The sequence below is a fragment of the Vigna unguiculata genome, chromosome 3 (genome assembly GCF_037176805.1).
Source record: "Vigna unguiculata cultivar grain cowpea cultivar isolate G323 ecotype 2 chromosome 3, ASM3717680v1, whole genome shotgun sequence".
NCBI classification, from domain to species: Eukaryota; Viridiplantae; Streptophyta; class Magnoliopsida; order Fabales; family Fabaceae; genus Vigna; species Vigna unguiculata.
Genome location: NC_140794.1, coordinates 18,114,558 through 18,128,036, shown reverse-complemented (window position 1 = coordinate 18,128,036; position 13,479 = coordinate 18,114,558).

The following is a 13,479-nucleotide window of genomic DNA, read 5'->3' as shown; positions in this document are numbered from 1 at the left end:
GTTGAATGATTGTGTCTGTGCAAGCATATGCATAGAATAGCTTGAGAGATTAGTTGTAATGCTTTAAATAAGTCAATAAAAGGTTAGTAATCAACTTAAATTAAATCTCAAATTTTAATCTCTTAAAGACATAAGTTTTGTTTAGAGAAAGAAAATAATCTATGTTAAGACAGAAAACTTAGTAATTATACTTCCATTCGGTTAACTATCTTATTCGAAAGCTATCGCAAATATTATTGATCAATTATTTACTGTTTTGAAAAACAAAAAAAGAGAGTTCCTCATGTTATCCATTAAGATCACTGGATTAATTAGAGTTAATTAGAGTTGAGATGTCATCGCAAATAGTCAACTGTTGCATCAAAACATTGATTAATTTGATCTTAAAATTTACCACGGTAATTTAATGAAAAATTATTTATTATCTCTTTCTTGGCTATATAACTAGAACATAAAAGCAAAAAAACATCATTATCTTTGTTAAGTAAACTTAATTGTGGGTAGTTGTATTTAATAATGTTGGTATAATTCATTAGTTATAGTTTTGGCAGTGGTGTTGTATTTAATGAATGTAGTTGAAAGTTCTTGTCAAAGGGTCAAATAGTCCTTGTACTAGTGGTCAATGTAAATACAAAAAGTTATGATATACTGAGTGTTTATCCATACATATGTTTGCCAACAAATTGGCATCAAAGCTAAAGAGCTTGATTGTCTAAGTGCTTAAGAAAGAGTGTTTGAGAGTTTGAGCGAGATGACCAACCTTGCAAACAGTATGCCCTTGTCTAAGTTAATAAAAGGCATCATCTATGACAATTGGAGTTTACAAATGAAAGCCCTCCTTGGTTCTCAAGAAATATATGGGAAGTACTTAAAAATGGGCACCAAGAACTAGTGGATATTGAAGAACAAACGATTGTCCAACTTGTTCCATTGAGAACAACGCAAGTAAAGGATAAAACATATCGAGTTGTCATTGAGTCTGACTTTGAGAGATAGCAAATGCTAAATCTTCAAAAGAAATGTGAGATATATTGGAGAAGGCTTATAATGGAGATAATCGTGTAAAGCAGGTTAGGCTTCAAACTCTTAGAAGCAACCTTGAAAGCATGAGGATCAAAGACGTCGTATGAGTTGTCAAGTAGTCTCTTGTGTTGAGACCATGGTGAACCTACTTGGAAGGAATGGAGAAGCGCTGCCCATTTGTCGAGTGGTGGAGAAAATCTTAAGGTCGTCAACTGACGACTTTGAGAATATTATATGCATAATTGAGGAGTCCAAGGACTTGTCAACTATCTTGGTTGAAGAGTTTGCAAGGTCACTTGAGGCACATGAGCAGTAAAGAAGGAAGAGTAATCTCTCAATCAAGCACTTGAAGCAAAGGCAACCATTAAAGATAAGAAGACTCCTTATACTTAGAACACTCAAGGTCATGGTTGTAGAGGTAAAGGAGGATATGAAAACGGTAAAAAGCAATTCGGTAAACAAAACTAGTGTGGCCGAGGACAAGGTAGGGGTCGTGGAGGTAGAGGCCGAGGAGGTTAGTCAAGCAACAAGGAGTTGAGTGCTTTAAATATGGGAAGTACAATCATTTTTTGCCAAAGATTGCTATAGTTATGGGAAGGTCGGGCATTTCGCGAAGGACGACTGGTCTACGAGCAAGAAGGAAAAAAACTTCCTCTTTGAAGATGTTGAGGAAGAAGAAGTATTGATGATGTTGAGGAGTTCAAGTGTTGACTCAAGTCCGAGTTGTTCTAATAACTCGGTTTGGTACCTTGACACAAGAGCAAGTAATCACATGTGCGGGACGAGAACCTTTTTAAGGTATTGACATGCGAAGCCTGGATGATTTGTTTCTTGAAGATTTGATGAAGCTTTGTTAAAGTAACTTGAAGTCATTGCTTTGGAATCATGCCTACATTGATGAAGTTATGAGGATTTGATGGTGCTCATGTTGAACAAGCCTTGAACGCGTGCCCTCCATATGGATAAATCATTAGGAAAACAAGCTTGAAGTTTGTAATTCTCTTTATAAACCATTTAGCATTTATTATATGTATAAGGCCTTTATTATGTCTTTTAATCTATTGAAATATTTTTCAATAGGTTAAAATGTGTCTTTTAATCTGTTGAATGGAGTTTTAATAGGTTAAAATGTTAGCTGCAGTAATCTTAAATTGTGAGTTATTCAATCAGTTGATTTATTTTTTAATCGACTGATTTTACTTAAGTTAAGTGAAATCAACTGATGGATTTGAAAATAACCTGTTGAATTTCATAACAATTTGACTATAAGAGTTGTATTTTTCGAAAGAGAGGTAAGAAGACTATTTTTAAGTGTGAAACTATTCTGGAAACTTGGGAATTCTCTCTCTTTCGTGATCATACAGATTGCAGCTGGTTAAAGTTGATCTTGGATCAATTCTTGGAGCATTTTGCTTAGTTTTGAAGCTTGGAGAAGGTGTTTGTGGTAGGCAAGGCTTTGCTACCACTAAGGTTTAATCTTTCTCAAGCTTTGTGTGTGTGCTTGGTGGTTTTTCAAGTCTGCAAGAGGTGTCTTGTTGTGCTGGTGTGATTCTTGTGTGATTCAAGAGTCTTTTATGTGTGTTTTTGCATATTTTGAAAGTGTAAGGGTGTAAACTTTGTAAATATTTTGAAATAGTGCAAAGTTAGGCTCAAGTTGCCTTGAAAAACTAGATGTAGCTCGAGTTTGAGTGAACCACAGTATAAAAATCTTGTGCACCAATGTTTTTCCTAACCCTTCTCTCTTGGATTATCATTTAAAGTTTAAACAAAACTTGGATTTAAACCATCTTTTTTTTATATTCTTAAGTGTTTTGTTGGCATCTACAGCATTGAGCATGTTTGTATAACTCATTGGAACTTGTCTTGATTGATCTTTTACATTGTTCGTGCTTTAAATCACAAATATGCATTTATATATTTTTCCCAATACTTATTTTAGGCGACTGTTTTTATGATTCAATCGATTGATTATACCAGTACATAATTTGTTTAGTAAAATCAATCGACTAACTCTATTTTTGATCGGTTGAAAGTGTACTGTCCAGAGGTGTTTGCATCCAAACTTGGTGATCGAATTGATTCAATTTAAAAAAGTTTTAAACCTTCAAAGACATCCTATTTTTTAACTAGCCAATTCAACCCCCCCCTTCTTGGCATTTCAACCATTTCAAAACTTACAATTGGTATCTAGAGCTAGGTACTTAAAATTAGCTCAAGTAAGATCCTACATAGACCCCCTATGTTTAGTGGCATTAATTACCAATTTTGAAAAATTAGGATGAAAATCTTTATTGAATCAATAGATCAAGAGATATGGGATGCAATCATAAATGGACCATATACTCCTAAGCATACTGTTGGAAATGTGTAGGTTGATAAGCCTTGGACTTGATGGACTGAGGAAGAAAGGAGAAAAGCTCAATATGATTGCAATGCTAAAATATCCTCACGTCATCTCTAAACATGAATGAGTTTTTTCCTGTCTCACAATGCAAGAATGCAAAAGAGATGTGGGAGGTTCTTGAAGTGACTCATGAAGGAATCAATGACGTGAAGAGAGCAAGGAAGCATGCCTTGATTCAAGAGTATGAGCTATTCAAAATGCAACAAGGAAAGTCTATAAGACTCAGGAAAATTAAATAGTTAATTAAATAATTATTTAATAAATGTGGATAATAGAAGCCTTTAAGGCATTTAATGCAGAAGGCTATAACGTGGAAAAGTACTAGCTTAAGTGGTTGAGAGTACTTAATTATGTGAAAGGACTTGGGTTCAAGTCTTATGTATGCCAATTGTGTATTATTTTAGATTATGCATTATTTTGATGATATACTTGAATGCTATACGTGATAATAAAATCCTAAAATTGTAGGAATTATCATAAATATGAATTGGTTGATTTGGTTGTGCATTTGACTTGGTAATTGATGGGTTGTGGGTTCAAACCTTGCTAAGAACTAATTAACTCTCTTTTTGCCAAATTTTCCTTTCGCATGAATATGAAAGGGTTAGAAACCCTAGCAGCCGAGGTAACCTAAGGGTTGGAAAACACTTGGTTATTTACCATTGATCAGCCTTAATCTCCATTTTAAATTAAAATTCGTTTTAATGACTTAAAGGGTAATTAAGAGAGAGTTAATTTTGAGAGAGAAAGGAATTAAAGAAAAAAGGGCTGGAATGTGTGTGTGAGGGTTTGGCAGAGCTTTTCCAGAAGCAATTCGCATTGTGTGGAGCAAAGAGTTGGAGTGTAAACCATCGTTGGAGAGGGAGCAAAGGCAAGGAAGTTTTGGATTAGAGACACACACTAATTCGAATTGGGAGCAAGGATTTCAGGTAAGGGGAGTTGTTTGTCTATGTTTTAAAATGCGCATATGCTGTTTGGACCTTGCCTGAGATAATTGTATAAAAACTCTATGAATTCGCGCTGATTTTCGAGGTTTCTAGGTTTCTGCCCAGAAACCGCCTGGCGGTAAAACCCGTGCCGCCAGGCGACACATATACTTTTAACTATGTTCTTGATTTTTGACATGAACCGCTTGGCAGGGATGAATGTCCGCCAGGCGGTGTAACACTATTGCATTTTTTTGTTGGCTTGCAGTTTGCGCAGGGGTCGTTGTGCTTTTTGAATGCGTTTTGTGAATGATGCTATGTGTTCATAATATAAAACTTTTAGAATTGGGGGTTTGATGGTGCTGTGAGAACTCTTTAGAGAATTATCATGGATAGTGGTGGGGTTTTGGAAGAGATGAACTCATATTTGAATTATCGTGGTCAGTGTATGGGTGGGTTAGATAGGCTAATATCATGGAACGTTGGGATGGTGAATCATGTGTGGATTATCGTGTTTTATTCAATTGATGATTTGGGTCGAGTTTTGGACAGTCTAGTTGTATCGCAGGGCAGCAACCTGGAGGTTATTTGGGTTCTGATAGACCGCCCGGCGGCGCTTAGCTTGCTGCCAGGCGATGACGAACACAGAAGCAAACTCTGTGGCAGGGATGAGCTGGTCGTGAGAGAAGCAGTGGCGAGTGGATTGGAAACAAAAAAAAAGGACTAGTGAACTAGAAAGAAATAGAATATTGAAATCTGGTGTAGTTGAGAGACTAAGAGAACTAAGAGGATGGGTTCATTAGAGGTAAACTGATTTGAAGTATTGATTTTGCATTGATGAGAGATAAGGTGTAAAATTGGTAGAGTATCATTTATGGCTTTTTGAGATTTTAGCTGAATCATAACAGGAGGAATATGATTAGAGGGATAGAGGTTAAAATGTGTATTGAGAAATCATTTAATTGATGGTGAATCCTAGACTCTCGGGGAAGTAATGATATAAGGATTTGAAGGACTCATTTCAAGGTAATACAAGATTATATGGAAACCAGTAGGTACTAAGTTGAGATGAACAGGGTTGTTGGGCATGTTGTACAGCAATGAGTTAGAATGGTCTAAAAATGCAAGTGTACGTATGTCAAGGAGGAATCACAAGGTTGATACTTATATCTATACGAGAGGGAATCATATGAAGTGTACATAGAACCATGAGGTTAGGCAGGAATGAAAGAATCATGATGTCTTGGATTGGAATGATGATTGGGGTAAATCAAAACGAGTTTTGGAGTGCATAACAGTTAGGGAAAGCTTCTGGTATATCGCCTAGTGTACCATCCCGTCCGGATATTACTAATTTTTAATAAAATAAAGAAAATAAATAATAACGTCGCATTTAAAAATACCTCATTTCCCAAAACGCGGGAAATTTAAACTTTTATAAATGCAAATGATAAAACCAAAATCCATAATTACAAAAGTGGAATAATCCAAAAATGTATCAAAAGAGTTGACAACTTATTTCCAATAACAGAAAATATATATAAAGGTAAAACTCCCAAGCTATCCCCTCTCCGCAACTAAGCTTCACCAGAACCACCTGCATCAACATCATCTGCTCACGTGTACCGCGTACACGATCATCGCCAATCACAAACAGATAGGGTGAGCTTAACAGATAAAGCATATAAAAATGGCATACACATATATAACACATATATATCGGCAACACGTTCATCCCCCAATGAATTCCATCTTTTAAATTCATACTACCTGGCTACAACCAGGTTATTCGTGTTCTACATCCTCTAGTGAATACTTCAAGATGACTTGTTGCCATACCTATCGGCCACAACCGATAGAGCACGTCGGGAACCATTGTTACGGATCATACACTGTAACGCCAGGTGGAGTTCCCAAATGCGAACATAGTTCGCAACGTCCCAAGACTACCAAACTCGTCAACAAACTACTGAGGAGGGCAATCTATCTGGACCCATCCGTACTGGCCACAACCAGCACATTCACACCGGCAACACTCGCCAACCCGAGCCACAACTCAAGGGTTCCTCGTGTTCATCTGCCATCCCGAGCCACAACTCAAGAGATGCGATTCCGAGCCACAACTCAAGGAATACCACGTGCTTAACCCCTATCCCGAGCCACAACTCAAGGGATACGTTCCGAGCCACAACTCAAGGAACACCAGCAATCCCACCTTTGAAGCATCACCAAAAAGCCTCGTAGATCACGCCTACAGAGTCAACAACACAAATATTGCTGTAGTAAAATCATCTAGCAGGGGACACGTATTGCTAGGCGCTGCCCGCTTCCAAACCGCTTGGAAGGTATAATGAGTCGAACCTTGGCTCACATTCAATAATTAAATTTTGGGAATTTAATATTATATTTGCGCTTAAAATTGTATTTAGTTGCATATTATATTATTGGATGTTCTTGAGTTTAATAATGCAACTGTAATTTAATTTAGTTCCTTAAAAGTGTAAATAATGAAACTTTTAATTCATAATTTAAGTCCCAAAATCATAATTTTGGAGAGGAATAGTTCAGGTACTAAATATACCCCCAATTCTCATGTTACACCCCCCCTTTTCAATTGGATTATCTATTTCTGAAAAAACATATTTCTGGAGCTAACTACACCCCCTGTTTTCAAGTTTACACCCCCTTCTGTAATTAGACTTCAATTTCTATTCTGCAGCCCTCCTTTTTACTAAGCTGCACCCCTATTGTCACTTAAGATCCAGTCCACCAGATTTTGCCACGTGCCAATCCTTCACTTAATAAAATAACCACTCATAGTTTGCCACATCGTCAATCCTCCACTAATTCAAATCACCAATCAAAACATGTCACCTCATCACTCTCTCTCCTTCACACAACCAAAACCCTAACTCTAATCTCCTTCTTCTCTCTCTTCCGAACCAACCCACTCCGCAGCCGCCACGACCACGTCCGGCCACCACTGCCCACGCTAGAAAGCCGCCATCTGTCGCGCCCTCGTCAGAAACCTCGCCACCGTTGCCGCACCAATGGTCTGCGACAGTTGCGTCTTCTCCGCATGTCCCGCAGCCACCACCACGCCAGGACTGCACTCGCCGAAACAGCGGATTGCGTCATCCTCTTCGCGCATCCTGCAGCCACCACCACGCCGTGACTGCACTCCTCGGAACAACGGACTGCATTTTTTAGCACGAAGCCGCCACACCATCTTCTTCCTCACGCCTCCCTCTCCGGCAAATCCCGCGCCTCAGAAGCGCCTCCATCTTCTGCGACTCCATGGCCTCCATCGCCTCCATCACTCCTCTATACTCGAGTTCGTGAAACCCGCATAAGTCGAGAATAGTGCAACACCATCGCGTCCATGAACGAACCAAAATTACCATTGCAGATTTGCCATTAATATCCTGCGACCTTCGAAACCCACCTCTACTCGTGACGCACACTACCTGCACTCGTTCGAACCATTCTCGCAACCATCCCCTCTACCTACCACGTTCACCAATACTGGAAAATAGCAATAGATCGATTACGCAGTCAAACCGGTGGCCATAATCGGAACCTACGAAAAGTCCCTTGCGGCAACCCTCACGGCAGCCAAACGCTAATTGCAGAAAGGGATTCTGATTTGGGAGAGAGACTGCTCTGACACGTGACAGCCTTTCGTTGGACAGTCCACGAGTCAGCAGTGTGGTCCAACAAGCTATTTTACACTATATCTGACATGTGGTTCCTCTATAGAATCCTAAATTGCCTAAAAGAGGAAAGAATCGTCTGGTGGTAGTTCATCACCGACAATTTCTGGAAATTCCCAGAACAATAAATTAAAAGGAATAAAATATCAATCATGAACATACTAAATTCAACATACCAATCAAAATTAAATTAATCGATGCATGAAATTACCCTATTTAGCATGCCAATCAAATTAAAATTAATCATGTTCATACCAATTCAGCATACCAATCAGAATTAAATTAATCGACGCATGAAGTTACCCTATTTAATATGCCAATCAAATTAAAATTAAAGTTAACGCGTAAAACTGCCCTAACTTGGATTCCTTTGCTAAAAATGGAGATTATTGGGAGTTCCTCTTTTATCACTCTCCAATTTCGTATTCCTCTGACTATGACACAAAGACAAGCACAAAAACCCTTCTTCTCACCTAAAATTTGTCTTTTAATGATACCTTAATTGTATATTAATGAACTAAAATGAAAATTGCCATTAACTAGAGTTTAATTACCATTCAAGGTCTATTTAGTGGCTGTTTTCCAACCTCCCTTGCCCATTGTCAACTAGGGTTTCTCTACCCTTTCACCTTCATGCCAAAATAATTTTAGCAAAAAGAAATTAAATTTGTATCTATCAAGGTTCGAACCCATACCCACACCAATGTTAATTTCCTACACAACCATTCAACCAATTCATGTTTCATGATATTTAATATAATTCTATGATTATATTATCACTCAACATGATCAAACATATTATTCAAAATAATAATAAATTAAATAACACACAATTGGCATACATAAGACTCAAACCTAAGTTCTCTCAAATAATTAAGTACTCTCAACCACTTGAGCTAGTACTTTTCCACGTCATATAAATCAATAATTAATACCTTAAAGGCTCCCACTACCCGCATTTATTAATTAATTATTTATTTAATTATTTAATTTTCACGGGTCTTACACCTAGCGACACGATTGTGTGTGCCAGGCGATTCGAGCAACTTGACACGTCCCTGTAACCATTGGCGACTAGCGACAAGGTATAACCTGCCAGGCGGGAGACCTGCAACAAGAGGTCTGGAAGGGGACTGGCGCCTGGCGGCAAGGACTGAACCGCCAAGCGGTCTAGACTGGTTTCGCCTAGCGGCGCTTGGGCTGCGCCAAGCGATGATGTTGCTGTTAATGACTTGTGTGTGTTGCGTTTTAAGCAATGATGCTATACTTGGATCAAGAGATGTTGTGCCATGAGCGGGTAGGTTCATGGATGGTGGTTAACATGTGATGATATGAGCGGGGAGGTTCATATCCAATTACTCTCGCGTGGGGATACGAGCGAGGTAGATTCATATGTTCCGTGCTCACGCTTGAGAGATGCCACGTGTGGGGAGGTACGGGACTGGTGGATCACATATGTTGGACTACAGGCAGGTAGGTCCGTAGACCAGGACTACGAGCGGGAAGGTTCGTAGAGCAGGACTACGAGTGGGGAGGTTTGTAGAGGCAGGACCACGAGCGGGCAGGTTCGTGTGAGCATCATATTCCCGAATCCAAGGCTAACCATTTGTGTGATTTGGAGACTAAGAAGTCTTGGGGTTAAGGTCTTGGCCAAGAACTAAGTAGATTGAATAAGATGGGTGTATGACTTATCTTGCATATTATATATGTTATTTTTATTTTCTCAGCTCACCCTTTCTATTTGTGTATGGCGATGATCGTGTGATTCGTTACATGGGAGCAGATGTTGATACAGGTGATGCTGAGGACGCTCAGGCGATGGAGTGAGGGCTAGCTGGGATTAAGCTAGGATTTTATTTATGTTGTCATTTATTTTTTTGGATTTTGGAAATTGTAAAGTTTTAAATACTACGATTTTAATAATTATGGCACGATGTTTAAATATTTTAACCGCGTTTTGGGAATAATAATATCTTGACTTTTTAAATTCTTTTCTTGAGATATTTATTTATTTAAGTAATATTCCTTAGGGGTGTTACAAAGTCTATAGTGGATGTACAAAAGAGATTCACTCACATAGTCAACCATCTCATAAGTTTGGGTAAGGAATTTGACAAAGAGGAGTTAAACATCAATGTGTTGAAGTGTCTTGATAGATCTTGGCTACCAAAGGTCACAGCTATTTCAATAACAAGAGACCTATCCACATTGACTACAATTGCATTGTTTGGCAAGCTAAGGGAGCATGAGATTGAGATGCAAATGCTAAATGAGCTAGAGTCAAGTGAGAAAAAGGTAAGGAACATAGCTTTGAAGACTAACACTAAGAAGAATGATGAACCCGAGGATGGGGTGACTGAATAAAGTGATAGTGAAAACTTGAATCTCCTTTCCAAAAGGTTTGGTAAGTATCTAAAAAAGAAAGGTAGCAAAGGTAATCTCAAGAGGTATACTTCCAAACGAAATGAGTCAACTTCTAATTTCACTTGTTATAATTGTGGAAACCAAGGACATATCAAGATTGAAAGTCCAAATGCTAACAAAGAAAAGGAGAAGAGTTTTGATAGGAAAAAGGAGAAGAAACCAAAGCAGAGACGTTCGTACATAGCATGACAAGACAATGATGACTCTACAAGTAGTTCTTCACAAGATAAGAGTGAAGAAGCCAATTTGTGCCTCATGACTGGTTATGAGTCATCCTCTTCATGTTAAGTAATTTCTTTAGACAAAAATGACTACAATCAATTGTTGCATGATTTTGAAGAGTTACATAATGAAGCAAACAAGATTTCTACATAAAACAATCGATTGAAAGGTTTAAACAACTGGTTTGAAAACATATTTTGAATATTTGGAAATGATTTACAGTAATTCAACCGATTGTTTTGGAAATCAATCGGCTGAAAAACCCTGTGAAAACTGCACAGTTTTAAAAAATTAATTAAAATACCTTTTGAAAACCTATGCTAAGTTCACAAGAGGGGAAACAAACTTAGAGGTTGTTCTTAGTTCTCAAAACTGTGTGTTTGGCAAAGCTGAACTTAGTTACAATTCTACTTTCCAAAAAAAACTAAGTTTTCTAGTTTCTTTTCAAAAAGTAAGCCAAATGAAATGTCATTCATTTCTTGCAACTATTGTATGCAAAAAGGTCATGTTATTAAGAACTACTATGCTAGAAAATATGATGTTCCTAAAAGGGTCATGAAATGGATCCCAAAAGGATCTAGAAAGGTATAACCATAATGGACCAAACCTATCAAAGGGTACCAAGTAATCCAAATTTATTTTGCATGTCATAAAAAGTGATAAGAAAGATTTGTGGTACCTTGATAGTGGTTGTTCGAGGCATATGACAGGTGATAAGACCAAGTTTACAAAGTTGGAGTTGAAAAAGGAAGGGTTTGTAACCTATGGAGACAACAACAAAAGGAGAATCCTTGGAAATGGAGTCATATGCAATGGAGACACATCCCTCTATAAATAGAGATGTTTCCCCCCTATTAAAACCACTTTGAGATGTATAATGCTATACTGCCAAAATTAATTTGTGCCATAAATTTGTCTCTTAGTCATTGCTAAAGCCTTCCATCAGGTTATTCTAGCCAACCTTCTCTAGTGTTGGTCCAACCTCTCTAAGAGCACCATTAACCACCTTCATCATACCACCATAACCTCCAAATCGAGAGCTTGACCCATCATTTACCTAGCTTTCATGCCATTTCCACCTTCATAGTCACCATCTTCTAGCTTTGGCCCAACCTAGCTTGAGGAAGAGGCTATCAGATACCATATTACAATATATAGAAAATAAAGACATGACAGTAATATTATTGAATTGGAGTGAAAGTTACAAAGAAAACTCACAAGAAAGGTTATTATATAATAGAGTAGAAAAGAAAACTTATAAGAAACTAAGAAAAGAAAAGGAATAATGACATAAATAACTGATCCAACAATTTTCAATGATATCTACACCATATCGAGACTAGTAGGTTGTCGGCTTAAGGCTTTGCCACCCTATTGGTGTAAGATTCGAGAAATTTAAATAATTAAACAAATAATTATTTAATAAATGTGGGTAGTGGAAGCCTTTATGGCAATTAATGGTAACTTTCATGATGTGGAAAAGTACTAGTCCAAATGGTTGAGAGTACTTGATTGTGTGAAAGGACATAGGTTCAAGTCCTATGTATGTGTCATTTGTGCGTTATTTAATTTTATTATTTTCTTATGATATGTTTGGGCGTGATACGAGAGTATAAACTTCTATATTTATAAATATTATCACAAAAGATGACTTGGTTGAGTTGGTTGTGCACTTAAATTGCAATTGTGTGGTAAGGGTTCAAACCTTGGCTTAGACAAAATAACTTTCTTTTTGCTAAAATCAATTTTGGGCATGAAGGTGAAAGGACACCAGAACCCTAACCTAAGGGAGGCATGTTGTCAATATCAAAAGAAAGGAGTTCTGAGCAATTCTTAATTGAGCAAGTAATATCCAAGTTATGGGAGTTCCACTTTGTGTTTTAATACTAATTAGATGATTGCGTGATATGTTTGATGATCATGATACATTGCCTACTGTTTTCGCTTGGGTTTTCTTCGTATTTCTGGAAATTCCCAGAAACCTCCTGGCGACGTCAAATGAACTGCCAGGCGACGCATGTCATAGAACCCATTTTTTGGTGTTTTCCTATGAACTACCTGGCGACGGTGCGTGTTTTGCCAAGCGACGCAAACTGGCTTGGCCAGTTGTTCCTGTCTTGCTTGCGTTCTAAGAATTTGTACTGCTTGAATTGGGTCCTTGCGTAAAAATATAAGATTGTTTATGTGCTTATGTGTTTATGGGACTGAGATTGGATGTATGCGTGACATGTTTATGAATCCGTGAATGAATTTGGGGATTTAGGGTTCACGTTGGGGTTGGTGATGAATAAGCATTGAATTTGTAATTTATGGATGTGTTGGTGTTATGGAAATAATGTTAATATGAATAAAGTATGAACCTTATATAATGTGTGCACTTGAAACTATATCAGTATGATGATGGGTACTATAAATGAGATTGTTTGGGGGTCACGACGGGTGTGGGGACATCTCGAGTTGATTCTCCAAGTTGCGTTCCTTTGGGTTTTGCGGATGATTTTTGCAGGACTTGGGTTATTTGGCAAGGGTTTTATTCCCTTGGAACAGGTGAGAAAGCAAATGGTAGTGATTATATGGGTGGGTTGAAGGGGATGAAATGCATGAAATAATTAAAGGATACTTAGACAAAATGTGATGAATTGTATGCTTTGAACTGTAATTTTGTGTTCGCTAGAATGTTGATCTATAATGGAGATCATAGGTATTCATTGGTAAAATAATGTAGACATGATTGTTCACTTTGACATGTCTAGTAAAATATTACTAT